Source organism: Primulina eburnea, chromosome 3 (assembly GCF_022965805.1).
Source record: "Primulina eburnea isolate SZY01 chromosome 3, ASM2296580v1, whole genome shotgun sequence".
Taxonomy (NCBI): domain Eukaryota; kingdom Viridiplantae; phylum Streptophyta; class Magnoliopsida; order Lamiales; family Gesneriaceae; genus Primulina; species Primulina eburnea.
In genome coordinates, this window is record NC_133103.1 from 29,875,041 (window position 1) to 29,890,957 (window position 15,917).

General features: G+C 37.7%; 1 long non-coding RNA gene across 1 annotated transcript; it reads right to left on the minus strand.

The window, feature by feature from the left end:
- Positions 1-12,412: 12,412 nt before the first annotated feature.
- On the minus strand, positions 12,413-15,037 carry LOC140828455 (uncharacterized). The gene is made up of 8 exons (XR_012117214.1): positions 14,908-15,037; positions 14,736-14,828; positions 14,562-14,663; positions 14,359-14,465; positions 14,108-14,298; positions 12,836-13,072; positions 12,676-12,745; positions 12,413-12,578 (listed from the first exon to the last, which is right to left on the minus strand). It is a non-coding gene; the product is annotated as an uncharacterized lncRNA (long non-coding RNA).
- Positions 15,038-15,917: the final 880 nt, after the last annotated feature.

Here is a 15,917-nt window from a genome sequence, read left to right on the forward strand (position 1 = left end):
CAGGCTGAGGGCAGTTTGCTGAGAGGTCGAGCCATGCAGTCTGCTCGTCCTGCTAGTTCTTTGGGTCCCGCGCCCAAGCATTTAAGAAGGCTGGATCTACTTCTTCTTCCTCTGGATCTGGAGGAGTTCACCATTTTGGGAAGAAGAAGGGCCCGTGTCAGCATTGCGGGAAGGATCACCCGACGGAGCGTTGTCGCAGGGTTGCGGGTGCTTGTTACAAGTGCGGTGAGATGGGCCACATGAAGAGAGATTGTCCACAGATGGGCGGAGGATCAGGATCTGGTTCTCAGGCTTCAGTTCATCAGAGGCCGCAGCAGGGACAGTCTACTCAGGGTTCTAACCTCCGACCGCGTACTCAAGGGCAGGTCTTTGCTCTTAACCAGGATCAGGCTGCTGAGGAGAACGAGAGAGTTATCGCAGGTATTTTTAAGTTATGTGGATTACCTGCTTACGTTCTCATTGATACTGGTGCATCTCATTCATTCATATCGGCGAGATTTGCTAAGCGTCATGCGTTACCTTTCACTTCTTTGGACGTTGTGGTATCTGTTTCCACACCGATGGATCATTCGGTGCTAGCTAAACGTCTAGTTTTGGGTTGTCCTCTAGAGTTTGAGGGTAATGTTTTAACTACTAATTTGATGATTCTTGCGATGGAGGATTTTGATTGCATTCTGGGAATAGATGTGCTGACTGTGTTTAGAGCTACTGTGGACTGTTATCAGAAGTTTGTGCAGTTTCGTCCAGTTGAGGGCGACAGTTGGTTTTTCTATGGAGAGGGAGCGCGACCCCCGATGCCTGTGGTTTCTGCTCTGAAAGCCTGTCGTGCTTTAGAGTCGGGCGGGGAAGGCTACCTTATCTATGCTATTGATTCGTCCGCAGATAGTGTCGGTATCAGTGACATTCCAGTGGTTTGCGATTTTCCGGATGTTTTTCCCGAGGGGATTCCTGGTTTTCCTCCCGTTCGGGAAGTGGATTTCGGCATTGATTTAGTGCCAGGCACGGCACCAATCTCTAGAGCTCCTTATCGTTTAGCTCCATCGGAGATGCAAGAATTGAAGCAGCAGTTGCAGGATCTTCTTGACAAGGGGTATATTCGACCCAGTGTGTCCCCGTGGGGAGCACCAGTTCTTTTTGTCAAAAAGAAGGATGGTTCTATGCGGCTCTGCATAGATTATCGGCAGTTGAATCGTGCTACGATAAAGAATAAGTATCCGTTGCCACGGATTGATGAACTGCAAGATACCTCTGTGTATTCCAAGATTGATTTAAGGTCTGGTTATCATCAGCTTCGAGTTCATCAGGGAGATATATCGAAGACTGCATTCAGGACCCGGTATGGGCATTATGAGTTTCTGGTTATGCCTTTTGGGGTGACGAATGCACCAGCAGTTTTTATGGATCTGATGAATCGAGTATTTCGGGATTTCTTGGATAAGTTTGTTGTGGTGTTTATAGATGATATATTAATCTATTCGCATGATCAACAAGAACACGTACAACACTTAAGGATTATTTTACAGACACTTCGCGAGAATCAGCTTTATGCGAAGTTGAGTAAATGTGAGTTTTGGATTGACAGGGTTGTATTCCTTGGTCATGTCATTTCTAGCGAGGGAGTTTCAGTTGACCCGAGCAAGGTGGAAGCGGTATTGAACTGGTCGCGTCCGACGACAGTAGCCGAGATCCGCAGTTTTCTGGGATTGGCTGGGTATTATCGCCGTTTCATTGTCAACTTCTCTCAGATTGCTATGCCACTCACTCAGCTCACTCGGAAAGATGTTTCCTTTGAGTGGACATCAGAGTGCGAAGAGAGTTTCTTGGAACTTCGCAGACGTTTGACATCTGCGCCTGTTTTGGCTTTACCGTCTGGATCTGGTGGTTTCAGTGTTTACACCGATGCCTCTTTACAGGGACTAGGGTGTGTTCTGATGCAGAACGAGCATGTGATTGCTTATGCGTCGAGACAGTTGAAGTCTCATGAGGAGAACTATCCTGTTCGTGATCTGGAATTAGCAGCGATCGTTTTTGCTTTGAAAATCTGGCGCCATTATCTGTATGGTGAGCGATTTGAGATTTTCACTGATCATAAGAGTTTGAAATATCTGTTCACTCAGGCTGAGTTGAACATGCGTCAGCGTCGTTGGATGGATCTACTCAAGGATTATGATTGTGAGATCAAGTATCATCCAGGATCTGCGAATCTCACGGCCGATGCTCTTAGTCGCAAGGTGAGATTGTCTGCTCTTCAGACTTGTGCTGTATCTGGGATTATTCAGGATTTCTGTTCGATGGGATTCAATTGTAAGCATCGGAAGGGATCAGAGAGTATCCGTGTAGCCACTATTTTGTCTGAGCCAGTTTTGTATTCTCGGATCAGAGATGCTCAGATGTCTGATTCTAAGGTTCAGAAATTAGCCCGGTTGGCTGATGGAGATAATACTTCTGGATTCCACTATCAGTCCGAGGGTCTTTTGTGCTTATCTGGTCGTGTTGTTGTACCGGAGGATGACACTTTGAGGGAGGAGATTTTGTCCCAGGCTCATCGTAGCAAGTTGAGTGTTCATCCGGGGAGCAACAAGATGTATAAGGATTTGAGGACTCGATTTTGGTGGAAAGGTATGAAACGTAATGTTTATCAGTATGTCTCCAAGTGCCTAGTCTGTCAGCAGGTGAAGGCTGAGTATCGACGACCTGGAGGTTTGTTGCAGAATCTTCCTATTCCGGAGTGGAAGTGGGAGCATATCACGATGGACTTCGTGACTCACTTGCCTATGTCTGCGGGGAATAGAGATGCTATCTGGGTGGTAGTGGATCGGCTTACTAAGTCTGCCCATTTTCTTCCGTATAACAGAGATTTCACTTTCGATCGGATGGCATGGTTGTACATTCAGGAGATTGTACGGTTTCATGGTGTGCCTGTGAGTATCGTTAGTGACAGAGATCCTCGATTTACATCTAGATTTTGGGGTAGCTTTCAGCAAGCTTTGGGCACTACTTTGAGTTTGAGTACTGCATATCACCCAGAGACTGACGGTCAGTCAGAGAGAACTATTTGTACTCTTGAGGATATGTTGAGATCTTGTGTGATGGATTTCGGGCCAGCTTGGCAGGATCATTTGCCACTGATAGAGTTTGCATACAACAACAGTTTTCACAGGAGTATTGGTATGTCTCCGTTTGAAGCATTGTATGGTCGACGTTGTCGTACTCCTCTGTTCTGGGAGGAAGTCGGAGAACGACAGGTCGAGGGTCCAGAATTGATTCAGCAGGCCATGGACAAAGTTCTGGTGATCAAACAGCGGATCAAGACTGCTCAGGATCGACAAGCGAGTTATGCGAACACCAAGCGCAGACCTCTTCATTTTGATGCAGGCGAGAAAGTGTTTCTCAAAGTATCACCTTTTCGGAGGATTCTGAGATTTGGTCTCAAGGGTAAAGCTATCTCCGAGATTCATTGGTCCTTTTGAGATCTTAGAATGTGTGGGAGATTTGGCCTACAGATTAGCTTTGCCACCGTATCTGTCTAGTGTTCACAATGTGTTTCATGTGTCCTTGTTGAGACGATACGTAGCGGATGAGTATCATGTTTTGCATCCGACAGAAGTTCAGCTGAATCCGGATTTATCTTTTGTGGAAAGACCGGTTTCGATCTTAGACCGGAAGGATAAGGTACTGCGGAATAAGACTATTCCTCTTGTCTTAGTGCAGTGGCAGCGTCGAGGTACTGAAGAAGCTACTTGGGAACTAGAGAGTCGCATGCGGTCAGAGCATCCAGAGTTGTTCTAGTTGTAGTATTTTCAGTTATGATTGTGATTTCAGTCGTACTTCAGTTGTAATTCATTCTTAAGTTGAATGTATTGTTGTTCAGAATTGTCATTCTTCAGACCCGATTTCGCGGACGAAATCCTTTTTAGAGGGGGAGAATGTAGTATCCCGATGCCTAATTTGAGTTAATTATTGGATTAATTGTATTTCGGTGGGATCGGAAGGACCGAACCGGGTTCGGATCGTCCGAAGTTGGTTCGGATCGTCCGAAGTGGGTTCGGATGGACCGTTCTGTTCGGAGTCAGACGAGTCATGTCATGTCAGGGTTCGGATCGTCCGATCGGGGTTCGGATCGTCCGAGACAGGTGGCTGGACACGTGGAAGACATGCAGAGTTCGGATCTTCCGAAGTGGATCGGATCTTCCGAAGTGCACCGGATCGGATCTTCCGAAGTGGATCGGATCTTCCGATCGTTGTCTATAAATAGAAGCGCGAGGCTTCACTTTTCACTCGCCAATTCCGAGAGTTCCAGAGCGTTTTAGTCGTTTCTGATGGGTTTCTAGTCTTTTCCCGAGGTTCGGGCACTAGCGGGGAGCTACTGGTTTTGTAGCGGAGCTGTGCTCTAGTTGGGGGCTAGCGGCATCAGTGGGCTGACTACGGACGCAGGTATAGTTCTGGGTTCCCTTTGAGATTTGGGAGTATCTATTAGTCTAGTTAAGGCTTTTAGATGTGGTTTAGTGATATGGTATCACTTGGATTGTAGGCTTGATTCTAGGGCTGATTGCTAGGATCTACTGGTTTGAGGTACGAAAGTACTATCCGAGATAGCAGGATTGAGTATGCTTTACTATGTGTTGCATGTTTATATGTTGCATTATTATCTGTCATATGATGCATGGTTTATTATGCGGCATTTGCATAATCATGTTGAGCCTGATTATCTTTGAGATAGCCTGTTGAGAGGGTGCTCAGCCCTCATTTGTTGTGGATGGTTGGACCCCGTTGGCCGACGGTGGTCAGGTCACCGGTATATCCACAGGTTCATTTGGTATGGGAGCCACCTCCTGGTGCGACGGCGCAGAGTGCTACATACCTTGACGTCATTTGTCTGAGCAGTATTTCGTTATACCCAGATCCTGGTATCCAGTACATTTTGCATACATGCATGTCATAGTCTTGTATACTCATGCTTTCGGTACTGAGCGTTTTATGCTCACGTCCTCGGTTTATCTCTGTTTTGGACACCCTATTCGATGGGGCAGGTCTCAGGTTAGACGGTCCAGGAGGGAGTGGACAGGGAGCTGGCAGAGGTTGACCTGTAGTTGTTGGTATTTGTTCTTGGAATTTAGTTCGATCTGGTTGTTTAAGTATTTTGTACTTACAGATTCGATTGGGTTGTATTATTGTTTTTCCGCTGTTTACCTGATTCAGTTTTAAGTGTTAATTTTGCATGCTTAAGTTCTGATTAGTAGGTGATTCTGGAACGGGTCACTACACGGCCAACTTGTGTGTGTGAGAGGGGGGGAAGACTTTTCTTGGGTGTTGAAAAAGTAGAGACAACATTTTGCATGCCAATTTTATTAATAAAAAGTCTTCCCCAACCTTTCACCTCCTAAGCATGCATATCAAGTGGGCTTGTAACAATTACAAGCCCCATGGACTTTTATTTAAATGTTACAAACATATTTGAGCCTATTTATAGTTTACTTGATTTTAATCAAGCCCACTAGTTAAATAATTATTTCCAATTGGGCTCTACAAGGCCCAATGTTATTTAATTATTTCAACACTTGAATTAATTTAATTATTTGGACTCTACTAGGCCCACTAGTGTTTAATTAATTCAACACTTGAATTAATTTAATTTAGTCCATAATAATGTTTATGAAAATCACAATTTTCAAATACATTATTCACTTGGCCTACTTTTAATTTACGAACACATTCATAAATTAAAATCTACATTTCTCTCATAGAAGTCACACTTCTATTTTTTCTTATATAAACTCATTTATAAGCCGTTCAACACATTGAACTATTTTACTTCTCAACGGGATCTAGAAAGCTAGCACTTGTGTGGCCCTCAATGGTTCATTGATACAACTAGCCGTGGGTTCACATCTCCATGTGATTCGGACTAAACATGTCCTTATATAAGCATACCCCAATTGCTCCATTCTTAATTATCAACTCCTTGATAATAAGAACGTCAGAACTCAAGTATGATAGTAACCAACCAATCATGTTAAACGCCTAGCAGCATCGCTTACATGATTCCCTAGGTATCAAATGATAGTGCCTGCAAGAACCATTCAATTATGGTTAGCGTACAGTACGGTCCCTTCAACTCATATATCCCGACCGATTCGACAACCATTGGTATATCGAGAGTTGTCAATGAATCGATACTATGTGTCATGTTGTAGTTGCATCGATGGTGTAATCTATGAAACCCCTTTCATAATTACCACCATACTCTGATCAGAGATTTCATACTACATACACATAGGATATCCATACCCGAAGGTAAGCGGTGAATCCCCGACTACAATGCATCGACTCCTATATGTTTCGACAAAACACCCAACCTTGCCACCTGATGACCCCTTGAGAGTCGGTAAACAAGTCAAAGTGTAATGCTAGCACATAGAGTCTCAATGTTGTCCCGGGTCATAAGGACTAATGGTGGACAACCATAAACCAGGACGTTTCCACTCGATAAGTGAGAACCACTTGGAAAGTCCTTTTATGGAGGGTTGTTCAGTGCACTCTACCAGGAGCACCTATCTGCATGCTCGGACATCACAATGTCCCCTACCAATGAAACATGGTACTCACATCGCAGATACTAGTCTCTAACTCGAGCGACCTATATCCTTCTTAGCGGCGGCTGAATCGACTAGGAACTGTTTAGAATATACAGTATTCCAAATATGAGTTTCATGATACTCATCATATGAGCATCTCATATTCTTTCTACTATTTGTATATTCAAGGACTTTATCTATGCAACTAGCATGGGTATACAGATAAAGAAGTGCCAAAACAATAATTTCAAATATTATTAAAATAAAGATTGCTTACACATAGAGTTTCATTGTGAACACTCGGCCAACACTTGGCTCGACGTTCACCTACTCTAACACCCCGACATAAGATCAATACTAAACTCAACTTCTCGATGAGGAGGAAAATCAGGAATCATCGGGAAATACATTCGAGAATTATTTCACAACCGAAATCTCAGATAAAGAAGGCTCCTTCTTAGAGACATCAATTGCGTAGATAAGATAACTCTCATCCCCGCTAAACAAAATTCGGGACATTTCCAGAGAGGATACCAATGGAATTTTGGCTTGGGAACCTTTGCCATAAAAATTCCACTTGGGTCCATTAACAGGTCTAAATCGAACTATTCAATGAAAACAATCGACAGTAGCTCGATTTATCGTCAAGATATCCATGCCAATAATACAATCAAAGTCGTGCATTGGGAGGGAAATCAGATTCAGAAATATCACATTATTCTTGTATATCAATACACAGTTATGCGCAACTTTCTCAGACAGAATAATCTTTCCTGTTGGCGTGGCTATCGACAATGTATCATACAACGGAGTATACATAATATCATGGGATGAAACAAATGCATGAGATATGAATGAGTGGGATGCTCCTGTATCAAATAAAACACGTGCAGGATAATCGCAAAGCATGCAAATACCTGCAATCCCACCACCAGGAGCTTCTTTCGCCTAATCCTCCGTCATAGCATACACTCTTACTTGAGGAGGGCCTTGAACACTCTGACTACTAGGTCCTCGATATCGTGGAACATTCTACTGCTGGAAAGAGGGAACAGGAACAGCAGGTCTCATCATACTGGGGCCACCTCTAAATCTTGGCTGGGGTTGAGAAGAAGTTGTACCCCTGTTCAGACATACGCGAGAGAAATGGCCTTCCTTTCCACACTGATAACAAGTACCAAACATACCTCGACACTGCTCAATAGTATGTTTGCCTCCACAATGACTACAATAAGGAGCAATCACGGGACTCCCTCTCTGAGATCCACTGGAACTCGAAGAAGATGAAGAAACAGTGGAACCAATCTTCTTAAACTTCTTACCTCTTGGACGCAAAGTAGGCTGCTGAGCTGTCACTGGAGGTGAAGGAGCGTAGTTAGGACCTCCTCGCCTTAGTCCAGCCTCGGCTGCCTTTGCTCGTTCAACTGACTCTGCGTAGCTCGTAGGAAAACCAGATATGACAAAAGTATAAATAGCATGATGTAAACCATTTAAAAACATGTTATATTTTGCTTTTGCATTCGCAGCTACATGAGGTGCATATTTCAACAACGTAGAGAATTTCGAAGCAGACTCTGCAACAGTCATCGTTCCCTGCTGCAGACTATTGAATTCATTCTCTTGGGCAGTATAATAAGAAGGAGGAGAATAATGCTCCAAAAACTGGGCCTTGAAGACATCCCATGTGACTTCAATCTCGTCCTCTTTTAATCCAATCTCAGCGGCTTCCCACCAAGATTTTGCTCGGTCTTTCAATTGATAGTGAGCAAGTTTCATTCGCCGAGCCTTAGAGTATTCAACAATATTAAACAAATGCTCGCTATCCTTCAACCGGACCTCAGGTCTTTCTGCACTCTCAGTGCCAAAGAACCTCGGTGGTTTCAAATCCTGGAATCGAGCCATCACCAGATCCATGGACAATCCATAAAATTGTCCAACAATCCTCTCAATACTACTACTCGCAGTTTCATTTTCGAGATCCATCTACAAATCAGAGGATGAATATCACAAATTAATAACAATTTCATATCATCTTCATTTCATATCAACAGATGTCATATCAATGATACATCATTATCATATCAAATCATCAATCTCATCAACAACTTACTCAAACTAAATCAAGCAAGAGCAAGTAATACAAATAATGCAAACACATACGCACAATTCATTTGTGCCTATTCAAGTGTACACAAGACTCAATCGAGCATTCTCGGCTATGCTCTGATACCACTTCGTGTGGGGCCCTTAGCTCCTAATCGTTATTACAACACAATATGATTAGGGTTAAGTAATTACAGCAGAAAACAAGTTTAAATTTTCTTTACAATGAGCCCAAAACATGACAACTGTAATCATAATACTAAAAATAGTATATAATATAGTCTCGTCTCAACATGTCACAATATAAAACAAGTCCACACATAATCCAGATCAAATACATACAAACAAACTCATATCTTCATGTCATGCCCCGGTATATAGACATATACATATATACTTGGAAACAACTACTAAACCTCAACTCAAACTGTGACTCCCTCCAGAAGCACCCTCTCCGGTCTCCTGATATCCTGGAGTACCTGTCAATGTCCACGTACAAATACAACAACAGCCCTTTCGGGGGTGAGCAAAGCTCAGTCTGAAGCAACCACCATATATACCACAAATATCTAAACGATGATATATGAAATGCAATGCATGTATGTCGTGGAGGTATTAGGTCAAATGCTCATCCACTGAGCACATGTCAGAATCAATCGAATCGCTATCAAATCAATGTTCGAGCTGGCACACCGGCCTCAATCAAGGATACTCGTATGATAACATCGACAAAGCGCCATCAAATCTCAATCAATCATCGGGGCCACTAATGACTATGTTTTAAGGGCCACATAATGCCAAACATAGCATCGTGTTCACAAACCCCAGAATCAAATCCAATCATATCAAGGTATCCAAGGATCATAGCTCAACGTGTATGTCATGTATGCCACATCAAATCAATAAATAAGACATATAGACATATATTCTCATTCCAATCAATCAAATCAATCCAACATATATCATATGATACAGATACCTGTCGTATGTTACCCGGTCGCAGCATACCTCAATTCTTCGTTCCAGTCGATGTAGCTTGAAGATATCAGTATAATAATCTATCTACATCAATAACATATTCATTTCAATCAATAACATAATTCAAAATCAATAATATATATAAGTTTCAAATATATTTTGAAACTTCAAAAATTTATATCAAATTTAAATCATAACATAATTTAATTCCGACTTCGAATATGAGCTTCTTATCGGTTATTCTATTGCATATATGGATCTCTACTTCAAATACATGCTATTACAGCACTTCAATAATTAAAAATCCTGAAACTAGAAGAAACTTACCTAAAAAAAAAGCTCTCGACGCGAGAATTCTGAATATATAATTTGTTCTGAGTTTAGACAACGTTTTAATATAGTTTTGAGAGTTAGAACTTGAATTCCTCTCTTTTCATTATTTGTTCTTCTGGGTTCTCTCTTGTTCCTTATTATTATTATTATTATTATTATACTAATATTAATCAACATTCACGTGGATTCACTTCCACTAAGCTTTGCCATTGTGTTGACACATGGACATTACATTTCACTAATTACCATTTTACCATTAAATTTAATTCAAGTATTTTTGAAACTATTTACAGAATTGCCATCAAATATTTACACATTTGCCATCAAATTTTAATGTAATATTTTTCAATTTATTTACCAATTTACCATCAAAATTTAAATCAACTATTTTTCAACTTATTTACAAAAATGTCATCAAAATAAATTGAATATTTTTCAATTTATTTACCAAAATGTCATCAAAACTATTTTATTTTCGGGGTTTCACACAATTAGCATTCAGTCCACATGTAATAAATTTTGTGAACTAGTACCTGACAAAGCTTAAATTTTAGTTTCAACTCCTTGTTGCCCACATTTTACTTTTTTGTGCCCCATATATTATTTAAATGTAAATATTAAAATAAACACCCCCACAAAAATAATTAAATCATACCCAACACATACATGGCTCATTTCCAAATATCAAATCTAACAGCCCCTCCCCAAGCCAATCCATTGGCCGATCCATTACTATTTCTGGCTTAAAAAATGGTGATTCAGCGTGAAGCTTTATAGTGTAAGTCAGTTACGTTGTTATCCTCTTATTGAGTAATTTCAAAAGTCACGCCTCTTGTATGTTTGATAAATTGTTTTTATGAGTTCATATCTTTTATGCGTTTTTTGGCTTCTCACTTGATTTAATCATTTGGAGCTAATATTATATTGTTTCATCCCATAGAAGTAATTAAATCGTGTTTTTTTTATATTTTCGAAATGCTAGACCAACATTTTTTTTAAATATATTGAGCAGACACAAATGATTGCTAAACAGAGAAAGCAGTATTGGAGGTTAAAATTATGTTTGTATTGTTGTTACGTATTGATTTGTAAAAGAAATCACCTAGGTACTGAATCTTAAGTTAAAGATGTACAGATGTAATTTTTTTCCAAATTACCCTTATTATATATATTTATATGTATATAGTTAGCCATGAAAAAAATGTTGTCACAATAATAATAACAAATATTCTTATTTATTAGTTTTGATATGGTTATCAAGAAAATAAAAAATATTGAAAAAATTAATATCTTTAAATTTATTTACGTTTTCATTTTCGGACGTTTATACTAGTGAGTCGTCATCAACAATAGCCGTATATCACAATTCTAAGCTATATAAATTTTTAAGGAGAACTGCAATATATTTTTCGTTTATATTGCATTGTCAAAACCGTTGTCATCCCATCCATTTGCTACGTCCATGAAGATCATTAGACGCATAAATTTTAGATTTTCGATGTTAATTTATATATATAAATAAGTTTTTATAAAGGTTACGTACTATAAATAGAAATATTATTAATATTAATTTTGTAACGTCCCGAAAATTTGAAGGTCCATTTGAACCACATGCATACACGTTATCAAATTTCTTATGTATTTTAATTACATTTAATAAATATGGTAGGCTTTTTTTACATGTTTAAAATATGATTTTCTACTAGAATCACTGCAAGAATAAATACTTTTGTTGACATTCATAAATGTCATCATATTCAATATTTAATGACATTTAAGTTTCAGTGACACATCCAACAAATGCCCTACATACCAATGTCGTCTTAAAATTCCTGACATTTTTTAATATCATTATTAGATGTTAATGACAACTTCATATGTGTTAATAATTATTCATATAATAAAAATTTTAAATGTCAGGAAAACTCATGTTTTAAAGATATTTATACATGCCTTGTTATTTAGTCATAATGACAAATTTATATGTCATTTAAAATTATTTATAATGACAATTAAAAGTGTCGTGTATATTATTTATATTGACAATAAAAAATGTCACTAATGATAGGTTATAAGGTTAATTTAAAATGTATCATTATGTAATATGTAATTGTACTCACAAATGTCTTCTATACTAGTATATAAGGACATTCAAAATTATCATTAATAGTTGTTTATAATGACTTTTTGAAATATCTTCATATGAGTATTACAATGACATTTTTTATGTACATGATTTAATTTCCTATTGTGACATAAAAAATGTCATATTTTATGAAATGTCAACGATTTACAATAATTTCATTAATATTCAAGGATATAATAAATTAACATAAATATAAATATAAATTTTAAAATATAAATTAAATTGCTAACCAATAATTGTCATTAATTTTGCAATCATTAATGTATTATGACTGACATATTTGTTATCTCGAAAAACATCTATACCCCAACAAATTTACCAAATGTATTTAGTTTAAGAACTAGCAAAATATTAAGTCTTGTAAAGCAAAACATAAGCAAACTTGTGACGCATATTCATTCTTCAACCATCTCATCTTAATCAAAATCTAATATTCTTGTCGCCTACAATAAAAATTCATATATTTGTATGAATGAAATAAAATTAAAGAAGCACAAAATAAAGAGATTAAAATTTAATTCAAACTAGTGAATATCATACCAAATGATAAACTGGAAAATTATTATTTATGCAAATGCACCTAGTAGAAATCTTCCTCATTAACTGTCAACTGCAAATATAATTGATCTTGGTTTAAAAAGATACTAACATGACGGAAATAAGAATAAATACTAGTTAATTGAAAAGTTAAATATCATACCAAATGACAAGGCCAAGCTATCATTCCTTCAAGTATATCCTCAACCTTTTGTAAAAGATCATATGACCTAATCAAACTCTCATCCCGTTCTAGGACAACTAGAACTTGTATTTCACATAAATTTGGTCCCAACAGCTGTCTTCTTACTTCAGTATTTGGATCCATGCTACGAACCACTCCTTTTGCCACAATTTTCGTCGAATCAAATAGACTTTTTTTTGACACAGAACATCCAATCTATGTGAAAGTGCAAAAGAGAAGGTTTTGATAAAAACAATTATAATGTATAATAATCAACAACCATTATGCTAATGAGTATGTCCAGCTATCCAGAAAACAAAAAAAACATAAACAAACATCATTCTAACTAACTCATGACAACAAAAGGCAAGAGAATTTACTTAACAGTACAAACATCAGACAGAAAATGTCATTTAGAAAAAATAGTCAACATGTGCAAGTCTTTGAAACAGTAAAACACAGCCCAACATCAATCAAGAATGCTTCTATCGAGATAATAGATTAATTAAACCCATCCAAATTTTGGAAAATAAGAGCATAAGAGAATCTGTTAATTTAATTGCATATATTAATAAACTGTCAGTTTCAAAATGAGTCAAGATTGAAATGAGCATGATCATTCATATTTATCGGACAAATATTGTCACAAGAACAACTTGCAATTGCAAGACATGCAAGTAAAGGTCCAAGAAAATATAATTACAACAATAGAAAAAGAGGGGGGAAATTAATAGAATAAGACATTCAGATCTCCTTAAAGTAATCAGAAAATATAATTACTTTAGCAATCACATCAAAAGATAAATTTAGAAAAGAATGACAGTCTGGAGGTTAAAAGCATAAAGATTGGACTAATCTTCCATCAGGTCTAAGCAAACACATTATAACTAGAGAGATGCAAAATATGTATACATAACTTTGAGTTTTTTGTGTAGCATTATAATGTTAAATATTAAATCATTATATCATATCAAAACAATAAATAATAAAACATCGATTATACATGTAATACATATTCACAACCAAAATATACTATCTAAATCAATAAATGGCTAACTCGAGATAATTATAAGCTCACACAAAACATAGCTTACAAAAAAGCAAACTCCAACTCAATATGCCACATCAAATAATAAATAATATCAAAATAAACAAAAGAAAAACCATTTAAACCAAAAAGCCAATGCTGAATCAGTAAAGTACTAACTCAATATAATAATAAAGTAATAAAACAAAAAAAAAAGACTTTACCCTTGGAGATAATGGACTACTAGAGGATGTTGCATGTGTGTTGTATATTGTTGTAATTTGAACTAAGGTTTTGGTTTGGTTGATTGCAAATCTTTGATTCTAACATTGCAATGTGTTGGCCTTGTTTTCTAATTTGCCCATCCATTTTTTCTAACTTTGTCTTTTGCTCCATCATTATTCAATTGCATGTACTCCGGCTTGGAACTTATCCCCATAAATCAGATGGGTGAACACCATCACCAAGCATACACACTCGGCTTGGTCTATTTGGTCCAATGATTTGAGCAAATATGTCATTTTGACCAATTTGATCATCCTCATCTTCAGGAAGTTGATTTTCTACTTCTTTCATTGCATCCTTCACTAAAAAATCAAAATCCGTAATTTATTCATAGTGATTATGAAAACTAATATCTTTGAAAGTAATCTAGTTGAAGTTTATAAAAAAACTTACCAATTTTTCTGCCACAATGTTGCCCGAGGGACTTCCATTAGCATGAGTGAAACAGGCATGAAATAATCCAACTCGTGATGGAGGTCGTCCTTTTTCTTTTTTCTAATATGTAATTGGTTAAAAGTTTGTAGATTCTAATGCATGTAGAATTATAAGATTAATAAGATAAATTACCAATTTTTGTTGCACTTGAGCGAAAAATCTTCTTCTAGTTGTCTGATTCATTATCTTTTGATTCCGAGCAATCTTATTTTTTTCACTTCTCTCCTGATACATTAAATTCAACTTGGTACACAAGACATAAGTCTACAAGAACATTTTTCTAAACATATAAAATATTGTATACCTTTGCTTTCTCTGAGTTCCACTGAGCAACTAGTTTTACTTATTTTTCTACAAAAGCTCTTTTATCTCTTTCTTGCAGAAGAACTTGCAATGGCAACTCAGGATCACAATACTTCATTTTTAGTTCTGACTTCTAGTTTCTCCATTTTTTGCTATTGAAAGTAGCGTCCAACTTTCTGTTCCAGGAACTAGGAAGGTCGTACTTTTCCTACAAAGGCATTTAGAAAATTTACCCTCACCCTGCGTTTGGTTGGGAGGATAAGATGGGTTTATGAATTTTTAACCCACCCAATCCCATGTTTGGTAGGATTTTTATTTAACCAAGTCAATCCCTCATATGAATGATTAGGTTATATTAACTGGGATAAAATAATCACTCTTCACCCCCTAAGATTATTTATCCTACTTTTAATCCATCGTATTTTTTTCAATTTTACCCTTCTCCTAAATCCAAACTCACCACCACTTCCCTCCACTGACCGCCCATTGATCACCCCCGCCGCCGCCCGACCACCGCCGCCGAACGCCCCCACGACCGCCGATTGACAGCCGAAAATCGACAGCCGCCGCTGCCGACCACCCCCTCCTCCTGCCGGCCTGCCGAACGCCTCACCGCCGGCAATCACACCGCCGGCCGACCACCACCGCAGCAAAAGTGGAAGGGCAATTTTGTCAATTCATCAAAAGATTATTAATTATCTCATTCTTAACAATCATACCAAACATAATATTATTTTATCATTATCTACTTCAATAATTCTTTTTATCATTTCTCTCTTAATAATTTCATAATTTTATCCTGCAACCAAACATAACCTCGTAGTAAAAAGTTATTTAATAATAAAATTATTCAATAATATTTCAATTACCTTTATAACATCTATCATTTTTTTCTTACTATCCATAACATTTTATGCTAATCTTCCACGTCAATCGGACAAAATTTACCATTTCTTGCCAAAGTACCCAAAAAATCAGTAAATTTATTTCTTCTTGATCCAATAGGACGTC